Source organism: Sinocyclocheilus anshuiensis, unplaced genomic scaffold (genome assembly GCF_001515605.1).
Source record: "Sinocyclocheilus anshuiensis isolate Anshui unplaced genomic scaffold, SAMN03320099.WGS_v1.1 scaffold1034, whole genome shotgun sequence".
NCBI lineage: Eukaryota > Metazoa > Chordata > Actinopteri > Cypriniformes > Cyprinidae > Sinocyclocheilus > Sinocyclocheilus anshuiensis.
Window position 1 is genome coordinate 865,439 of NW_015538015.1, and position 11,184 is coordinate 876,622.

An 11,184-nucleotide genomic window follows, 5' to 3' on the forward strand; every position below is an offset into this window, starting at 1 on the left:
CTGCCCATTTGGTACAGTTCTGGAGTTCCTGCAGGCCTGTTTATCCGCAGGGTTGACCCACTCCACCCTAGAGGCCTTCATGGCGGCCATTGCGGCCTACCACGCCCCTCTCAGTGACCATTCAGTGGGAAGACACCCTCTTCTTTCACGTTTCCTCCGCTGTGCGCTGAGGCCGAGGCCTCCGGCCAGAGAAGCTTATGCTAAGTGGTGGATCAGGATGCTATTCCAAGTCAGCTGACTGTCCGCATTGCGAGCGATTGTCACTGCGTATGCTTGCTCTCCTAGGGCTCTCTTTGAGGAGGGAGTCTTCACCGGCGTTTCTCGCGGCTCCGGCCCCGCTTTCGCCGAGGCGGAGCGGCGGCTGTGCTCGTGGGGTTCGCCTATGGATCCGGTGGAGGGAATGTAGACGGGCGAGTCTATTTTCTGGGCTGGCATGTTTTAGTTCAGATTAAAATGCAAAAATGTATAAGTTTAAACAAATGTTTTTGAGCCCTTGAGCTTGGTGTTTATTTACACCAATTTAAGGCCCTATAACCCAGCAAAACATTCACAGGGGAATTCGTGGGCCAGATGGCCTGGATTTGTCCAGGGCCGAATTTCAACCCCAGTCCAGCCCTGTCTACGGGAAAACACTTAATGTGAAACTTTGTGCATTGTGTTTATGTTCTGGGTTCATCTGCTTGCCTGTACAAAGTGTGCATCATCAATAAGGTGTATACTGAATTTGGCCTTTTAATATCACTGTCTTAATACATTACTATTTAATACAAACCTTGTAAAAATAACTGGCGGTCAGTGGAGGAATGCCTTGTTTTGCCCTCCAGGTGGGCGTTCCTATAAGGGTGTGATGTCACGTGAAAACTATGAATTGAGTACCAATAATTATAGATACAAATTGAGCACTTAATCAGCATATTAAAATTATTTCTGAAGGATCATTTGACACTGAAGACTGGAGAAATGGAGTAAGATGGAAATGGAGTAAGATTTATACTGCTCATATAATATATATATACATATATATATATTGTGACGAGTCGGCTGCCTCCCCCTAATTATCATCATCACCCCATCTCTTAATCGCCGCCCTTCGCCAGGCTCCCGACAGGAGTGGGTGCGTGAGAGAGGAGGGGCGCTGAAACAGCCAGGGCTGGCGGCGTGTGATGGGGCACACCTGAACCAAATGAAGCCTCATCACCGTCGCTGTTTAAACGCCGAGCGTGCCTCTCCTCGGGAGACCGATCTCTTCCCCGTGCATGCACGCTGGTGTCCTCGTGGGTCCAGGAAGGGTGCATAGAGGGACTCCCGTGCCGCCAGAGTCGTGAGCTACCGGACCCGCGGTCCGGACGAGAACCGCACTCGTTACACGGCCGTCGGGCCAGGATGCCGTGCCGTCTAGTCCCTTCACACACCGGGGCCAAGGCGAGAAGGATGCAGCCGCTGGAAGAAGCCGCCGCCCCTCGCGCTATTTTGGACACTTGATTCCCCCTTTTCCCGGACACTTTGTTATATTATTTTGTGAATAAAAGCCTCTCCGAGGCCTGACGCCACACCCACTGTGTCTGTCGTTTGCTCTTCCCGTGACAATATATATATATATATATATATATATATATATACAATATCACAGTGCGACATGGCTGTATATGATTCGGCTGTAGGTAGCTAATCACAGCATGCAGATATACAGCCATATCGCAATGCTACGAGTGTGATATTGTGTTTATACAGCAGTTCAATGGCACGAGTGTGTAAATACAATAGAAACAACAACAAAGTGTCTTTAAAAACCCTCTTTTGTGCAGAACTACTTCCTTCTGACACAAATTCAAATCTCAAGTTGACAGTTTAACAGCTGAGCCCAAGTCTCCAACATCACTTTAGAGCTAGAAACGAAGGAACATTGAGTTGCTTCATTGAAACCTTATTGTATTACTTTATTAAAAGCTTCATTCTTCAGCTTAATCTCATATTCACAATAAAACATTAGTACTGTCCGCTCAACTTGAATGTCCGCTAAGGAAAGTGATATATTTTGTCGTACTATCCTAAGAGTTAAGGGTGATTTCTGATGACAGCGCTGCTCAGTGCATTTGTTGGCTGCGTCAGGTGTTGTTGAAAGTAAAAATAACTTCCTTGTTTACATCCCTGTTTCAGGGAGAATTCCAAACGGAAGTGAGCATCCATATCATATGCCCTACTGTCTTCGAAGGGCAGACCCCTTGAAGTGTTCTTTGAAGGGTGAAGGGCATTACTGTCTTGTATGCATTTGGAACCCCCTTGGCGATGGAAATGACTGACAAATTTTACCTTGACAACATTGCGTGTGCATGCAGCATTCAGCACTCCATCAGTTGTTGCAAATAAATAACTTATGTAAGGGATAATCATCGGCTTGCTGTGCATTACAGGATTTAAAATGCACGACGCGGAGGCAAAGAACCACCTGACGCGAAGCGGAGCTTTAAAATGCATCACAAGATCTCCTAAACAAAGATCTGATGATCACAAATGGAAATCACTTCCGTGAAGTGACCATCACATGTTCCCTTCGCTAATGGACTTCTGGAAGGGCCCTTCGTGAAGGGATTCAGTTGTTCACTTTAATTTGGAACGTCCCTATAGGGTATACAAATTGTATATTTTCCTTTCCCGAAGTGCCATTCAAGGGCGCAAAAAAGCCAGTCTGGCTCTGTCCCAAATTGCACCCTAAACCGCTTCTGTCTGGTAGCAGTCTGCTGCAGAGCTCGCCTCAGAGCGGGCTCGGCAGAAGTGCGCATCGACGGCGTATAGCGGCCACAAAGGGGGGCGCTTGCAAGCACCCTTCTGAAAGCTAAAATGAGGAATGGGACACCCTACTGTCTCGTGTACTTAACAGACAAGTAGCAGACAGAAGTGTGCTGACTCATGCATGTCTCTTGTCGCCATCTAATGGCGGAACAATGTTACTAATCACCATCACGAACACACACACCGTTTCCCAATACTGAATACTATTATTACAGCATTAAAGTTACATAAAATATAATGTGATGCGATTTTGCTCTCAGCCAAAACTATTTGCTCTGGGGGAAAATAATAATAATAATAATAGCCTAGATTAATGAGAACAAAGACTGCCCATTAGACGTAGCCAAAACGAAATATATCTCATGTTTAACCACTAATAAAATTCCAGAAGATCTGGCCGAGGTGAGGCTGCTCTCGGCAGTTTCATGGGCGCTGACACCCTGGAGCTCACATCTCCGAAAACGTAAAATCAAATTTTCAAACTACATGCCCTAACACAAAACACAATGTAAAATTATAGTGGATTTATGCATCCACCATGACATTCACTGTGAGAAATATGGCAAGCAGATATGCAAATGGTGAAATGGGTAAAGCTCTGTTATCACTAGAACATCGCACTCATGGAAAATGATCTCAGCCAATCAAATTTGAGGACCAGAAAAAAAAAACTGTTGTATGTGTGTGTGTGTGTGTGTGTGTATACATTGCTGCCCAACAAAAACAAACAATATGAAACAAAAATATTTCTGACTGACTGACTGATACTTATGACTTTCTCCTCCAAGCAACGAGAGGAGGGTGGGTTTCCCAATTCTTCTTATTGATTTAAAATAAATAATTGAATTGCATCTGCCAAACATTGTTGTAGGCTCACAATGCTGGTTCATTGCCTTTCATCTTCTGATATTCTGCGTGTGCTTTGGTTTGTTCATTACGTAAGTTATGCTCTAATTACAAGGTCTAGAACAGCATTCTGAATCTGTCCTGAAATGCACTGGTACCCATTAATGGGCTCTTTGAATCTGTGCTGAAAAATATTAGAGGGGACCTGTAGCTTTTCTTATATGGTAATGAATATGTGCTCTACAGAGAAAGACAGCTTCCACTACACAGAAGCTTTACTTTTAGCCACTGCAGTAGTGTCTGCCAAGAAAGCTGTAGAGAGTGGGTGAGAGACGTAGACAGAGAGCAAAAGAGAGAGAGAGATATTAATTCAGTCATCACTCTTTTCTTCCTGGGTCTCATCAATTAGCAGCACTCTGAAGCTTGGCAGAGTATACAGAGATGCTTTCTGCCTCATGTCTTTAATCAGAACCGAGATATACAGCTCACCCTAGCAACACATCACACACACATACACACACACACACACACACACACACACACACACACACACATGGCATGATGAATGCACACGCACACATGCACTTACCCATGTAATCATATGCACATACACTAAAGGAAATAACATTAACCTTGAACTGCAAGGCAAAGTGTTTCGGTAATGTATCAAATTAAATAATTAAAATGAAAATTCTGTCATCATTTTCTCACCCTCATTGTGTGGTTCCACAGCAGTATGCTATATTCCAAATCATCTGAAGCCATACAGTAGCTTCATGTAAAGAACTGAAAGAAATTGACATCTTTCACTGTAAAAAATGTTGAAATCCCCTTTGAAATTGAATTTGCACGTCCACATTAGGATGGTCCTCAAATATAAGATTAATCTTTTCTAAAGTGCTTTTGCATTTTTTGATTCCTCTAAGGGAAAATATAAATGCAGTAAAAATTCATGTGATTTCGAATGCATTTACCACTGCCACATGACTTCTGTTTTGTGCTGTGTTAATCGTGCTGAATTAATGTGGTGGTCTGGTTGCCAGTGTTCCTAGTAGCATATTATGCTGTGACACAACTGTTCTCTGATGAGCCGGCTGGGTCAATTATTGTGACATCACTGCTGTGAGTTCTTGTACAGTTCTTGATAAAGCAGAATTGTGTTTCCTGTGACGTAATTGTGTTTTAGTTCCAAATTGATTAAAACAGATTTCTTTAGAAATTTCACTGTGTTTGTGGACTGAAAAGTGCAAAGACTATACAGTATTTTGGTCATTGCTTGATGGTGTCACTGTTGCACTATTCCACTGTTCTCATTTTGGTGTTTCCATCTGAGGCAGGTAAGTCTGTGACAAAGTCTACTCCCAGGTGTGACCATGGACGCCAAGGAATGGGAATAGGAAGGAGCTTTCCTGATAGTAGGTGGTGAGGTGTTTTAGCCATCACACATTACCGGCATCCTCTCACGTACCTTCTGATGTCGTTTGCCATTCCAGGCCACCAGAAGCGATCTTTTAGCAGCGAGAGGGTTTGATTGGTCCCAGGATGACCAGTTCCCAGGGAAGTTTGTGCTGCAATGTATCAGAGGGGTTCTTTGACTGCGTGGTACGTAGGTATGATTTGGGGGGCACCCCGGCGGAGCAGGATCGGAGACACTGGCGGCCGCGATGTCCTCATCCAGGGACCACTGTATTGGACTGACGATGAGACTGGATGGAAGGATTGGTTCAGGATGTTCTGAGAGGTCATCAGGAGCATGGAGTTGTGAGAGTGCATTAGCCTTAGTGTTCTTTGTCCCTGGATGATAAGAGATGGTGAAATGGAATCGGGTGAAGAAGAGGGCCCACCTAGTCTGTCTGGGGTTAAGCCTTTTCGCTTCCCCGAGGTATTCCAGATTGCGGTGGTCTGTGTAGACCAAAAACGGAGCACCCTCAAGCCAGTGTCTCCATTCCTCAAGGGCGAGCTTGATGGCAAGAAGTTCTCTATTCCCGATGTCATAATTTTGCTCCGCCGAGGATAGTTTCCGGGAAAAGAAAGCACATGGATGGAGTTGAGGAGGATTCCTCTGCTGCTGAGCTAGAACGGCTCCAACTCCGGATGTAGAAGCATCGATGGATCAGGAGTTGAACCAAAGTGAAGGCCTTTTGGAGGATCTTAATGGCGGATGTGGCAGCTGGCGTCCAGGACAGAGACTTAGCCTTGTGTTTTAGAAGGTTGGTAAGTGGAGCAGTCATGTAGCTGTTGTTCTGGATTAAACGTCAATAGAAATTGGAGAAACCAAGGAATCATTGAAGTTATTTTATAGTAGTAGGTATGGGCCATGATTTGATTGCTTCTACCTTCCCCTCGTCCATCTTGATACCTTGTTGACTAATGTGATATCCTAGGAACTGGATAGATGACTGATGGAAGGTACACTTTTCAGCCTTGAGATAGAGTTGATGGTCACGGAGCCGTTGGAGGACCTCAGAAATGTGTTGGCGATGTTCCACCTCATTCCGGGAGTACACCAAGATGTCATCAATGTAAACCAGCACGAAGCAGTGAAGGTACTCCCGGAAGACCTCATTCATATACTCTTGGAATACGGAGGGGGCGTTGACAAGTCCATACGGCATAACGAGATATTCGTAGTGTCCTGTAGGTGTCACAAAGGCTGTCTTCCACTCGTCCCCCTCACGTATCCGAATGAGGTTGTACGCATTTCTGAGGTCCAGCTTGGTGAAGATCCTGGCTCCGCGAAGCTGCTCCAGTGCTGCTGGGATGAGGGGAAGTGGATAACGGTATTTGATGGTTATTTTGTTTAATGCCCGATAATCAATACAAGGCCTCAAGCCTCCGTCCTTCTTGGCCACAAAGACAAAACTTGAAGCAGCAGGGGAAGTGGATGGACGGACGTATCCTTGTTGTAGAGCCTCCTCCACATACTCCTCCATGGCCTTCTGTTTGGGGATGGAGAGAGAGTAGATTTCACCTCTGGGCACTGGTTCATCAGGTAGGATGTCGATGGCACAGTCCCATGGTCTGTGAGATGGTAATTGGGAGGCTCATTTCGGACAGAAAACGTCACTGAAGTGGGCATATTCTTAGGTACATCAATGGATCAATTTTCAATGGGACTCTCGATGGAGGTGGAGTTGACTGGAATCAAAGGGCTAGATGAGATGGGTCTTGGAAGACCAGAGAAACATTTTGGAAAGCACTCCTTGCTCCACTTCAGGACTTCTCCAGTGGACCAGGAGATGGTGGGATCATGAGAAACGAGCCATGGGTGCCCTAGGACTATCCCAGTGGTGGATTTCTCCAGAACCAACAAACAAATATCCTCTGTGTGACATCGACCGACTTGGAGTTTGATAGGTCCCACGCAGTATCGGATGTGTCCTTGGCCGAGAGGACTTCCAGTTATTGATTGGACCTTGTACGGGATGTCATTGTGACTCTTCTGGAGTTGAAGTTGGTGACATAAGTCATCTGAGATGAAGTTGCCGGCTGACCCAGAGTTGAGGAGGGCATGGACTGATATGCAATGGAGAGAAGTAGTGAGTTGTAAGTGGATGTGGTAAGTGGATGTACTTTAACAGAAGAGGAGGAAACCACACTCACCACGGGTCGTGGAGGACAGATGGGACATGCCTGTAGTACATGTCCATTTTGACCACAGTATAAGCATAATCCCTGGGTCAGCCGACGTTGACGTTCAGCCGAGGACAGATGAGTTAGACGGGTATTGTCAATTTCCATGGGTTCTTGGGTTGGTTCTAGAGTGCTGGGAAGCTCTGGCTGGCGGACCGAGAGGGATAGATTTTGGCACATATTGTCCTCCATACAGCCTTGTATGTGATTAGCAACTCTGATAGATATTTGGATGAAACGCTCAAGCCCGATGGTGTTGTCATAAGCGGAGAGATGCAACCGCAGAGAGGGCTCTAGTCCTTGTCGAAACATGGTTAACAGGTAGCATTCGTTCCAACCATTTGATGCTGCTAGCGTGTGAAAACGGAGAGTATAATCTTGTATGGAGCTCTTGCCTTGTTAAAGATGGTAAAGTAACTCACTGATTGAAGAATCTCCTACTAGTCGTCTGAATACTTCACAGAAATGTGCGATGAATGTATCCAGTGATTGAGTGACCGGTCCATTTTGCTGCCATAAGGATTCCGCCCATTGGAGCGCTCGACCTGTTAACAATGACAGAATAAATGAGATTTTAGCCCTCTCAGTTTGGAAACGATGTGGTTGCTTCTATAGGGCGAGCGAACATTGCAGGAGGAAACCGTTGCAATCGTCCGCCGAGCCAGAGTAGGGCGCCGGATTGACCATGGGACTGGCAGTGTAGATCAGTCCGGAAGAAGAAGTGACTGGTGGTGAAACAGGTGCTGGTGTTGACGTGGTCATGACTGGGGGAGTGAGAACACAGCGAAGTGAGTCGACCAGCTCCCGGAAGGGATCCACACCTGTCTGGTTCATGATGGTTTGGTCTGGTCTTTTGTAACGGGAAGTCAGACTCAAGACACAGACAAGTTAGAAACCAAACAGACAGATTTATTGTACAGATTTCAATGAGCAACAATGATAGGTGAGTAATGGTAAATATAAAGTCTTTGATGCAGGGAATGTAGATACTGATGATAATAGTCTCTTTACCAGGATGACACACAGAGAGTGAATGGGTTGATGAAGGGATTTTCCAGGAGCTGGTTCCAATGAACTGTTTCAGGTAAGTAGGGTTGAGGAGACAAAGGAGCACACAGGGGAGACGGACGAGATCCAGGGATATGAAGCAGGTAAGTGAGAGCGTAGAGATGAGTCTTCATTCCACAAGGGAGACCAGACAATGTGACTGATTGAACTGTGTGCTCTTATAGTGCAGGGTGCTGATTGGTGATGACTGTCAGGTGTGTGTGCTCAGAACTCGGGTGATTGTCATCGCTGATAGGTGGAAGAGCCTGGCATGTCCGTGACACAACCCTTTATGTTAACCAGCTTTGACTATTTTGTTGGTTTAATATTTGCAGCACTCATGGTTCACATGCATGGACGGTCTATACTTGCACAACACAATGTGTGTTTCATGTGGCAGTGGCAGTGATTAATAAAGTTGGATTTGCCAAAATATTTAGTGCCAGTCATTTTCTTGCACCCGAAGAAAGTCCACTTTTTAGTTTTGGCGTTCTCTTGAGGACCACCCTAGTCCACATACTCAAAAGTATGACTTCACAACAGGTAGGAGGCACTTGAGAACCAATGATATTACACATCTTGAAGCACCAAGTTTTTGTGCGATTGAGAATTTGAAGTGTGTGATTTCTTAGATGCAAAAAATAAATAAATAAAAGTAAAAATAATAATAATAATACTTAAATAAAACATTTAATATTCTACCATGGCTATAAGGTTGTCAAACACAATCTCATGGCAATTCATAGCTATTTAAAGTTTTGGCAAATTGGTGACTAATTATTATGAATTGTTACAATCTCATTCAAATGATTTTGTATAATCTTATTTGTTCGTGGTTTTTTTTATTTTTTTTTATGATTTTTTGCTTTTTCCACAGTAATAGTTATGTTTAGGAGAAGGGTTATGGACCTCCATTCTTACTTTTTTTTTCTTTCTAAAAATAAGTTTTTGTTCCATTCACATCGTATGAATTCATACCAAATCACCACCTTGGAAAATAGATACATTTTCCTGTGAGAATGAGTTGTCAAATCTCACTGTTTCTCCCAAGCACCAAAATTATCTCAACCAATGGCTAACACTGGCGGGACAAATTTATTTATTTATTTTTTCAGTGGAAAATAGCAGTATTTGGGAAACCTGTTTGGAAATCTTTTAAATCAGTTTTTTTAGTTCATTATGTTAAAAAGTTTGTGATTGAGCTCATTTTCATATGCGTAAATGAATACTGAATGTAAAAATCACACAGTCGGCTAATGCAGGCATACTCATTATTTGCCCAGAGGGTGCTGACATGGTGTAGTAAATCTAAAGTCTTTTCTTTTGTTATTCTCTTTTTGCTTCACTAACAGGATCTCTTATAAGCCCCAAACATGCACTGAGTAATAGACCCATCCACTCCCACTCTTCTTCAAAGCACCAAACAAATCTGCAAGTTCTCTCTTGCAGTTAAAGCACACTGATATGCCACAGCTATTTCAGAGTCATTTTGGAGCTCATTTAAAGGGGTCATATGATGCTATTTTAAAGATCATTATTTTGTGTATTTGGTGTAACAGAATATGTTGAGGTGTACTGTCTTTTGGTCCAATAAGTAATATCTCTGTCTTATCCGAATTTAACAGGAGAAAATTATTGGTCATCCAATCTTTTACATTTTTAACACACTCTGTTAGCTTTGATAATTTAGAAGTTTCATCTGGTCTTGTTGAGATATATAGTTGAGTATCATCGGCATAACAGTGGAAACTAATCCCGTATTTTTTTAATAATATTACCAAGGGGCAACATGTATATCGAAAATAGCAGAGGACCTAGGACAGATCCTTTAGATCCTAAAAAAAAATGTGCTTTTGCTTTCGCACTGAAACACACACCGTCTCCCTGACATGGCTGCATCAACACTACTGCTGTTCCTGAAACCACGCCTTCTTTCTTTGCGTGCACATTTGGGCATTATGCTAATATTTCCACATAGTGACGTAGACATGTGGGGGCGTGTTAGAACGAGTTGTTTTAGGTAGGCGTGGTTGACTCTTAACTTTTATAAAGAATATCTCTTTGGATTTGAGACTTTAGTCTTTGCAACTTTACAGATCTTCTTTATGCACCAAGAGCTTGTAACACTCCAAAGAGAAAGGAAAACTTGAAATCGCATCATATGACCCCTTTAATATTCTTCCTTGCGTTCCTACTCAGCGAAACTTGGCAGGAAAGTCTTTGGATGATCGAACAACCACATTGCATAACGCTTAATTTAATTAAGGTGTTGAGGAGATGAAAAAAGAAAATGTGTTTATGTGCATGTGTGAGGGTGTGTGTGTATGTCAAGGTAAAAAAATACTGCAGCGCAGTGAATTGCAAGATGCAAAGAATAGACTGTACTACACTAAAACTACGTTGTATTTTGTTGCATCATTTATAAAGGTCTGACAAGCCGTATGATTGGCAAAGCGGCCAAAAAGAACAAGTACAACTGTTAAGAAGCTTTTAGTGAGCTAGAGCGTAAAAATCCACAGATTACGGACATAGTCCACTATAAATGTATTAAAAAGTTAATGACAATTTTTTAAGTTATTAATCATGTCACATCAGCGATTGTGTCAGATGTATTTTGCAGTGCAACATCTTGAAGTGTTTTTGGCCAATAACTTTCCCTAGGCTCTTTCTTTCTACCATTGTATCATTGTACATAGAGTAACTTACAATACGGCTGCACAAAGAACATTTCACTCTAAAATCAAATGGGAAAAATTAGGAAAATATGTTTAGCATTAAGTAGATTAAATATTTTTAATGATCATAAAGAAATTAACATATCACTCATTATTGTAATGTGTTCAGATGTGTGTGTGTGTGTGTGTAAAT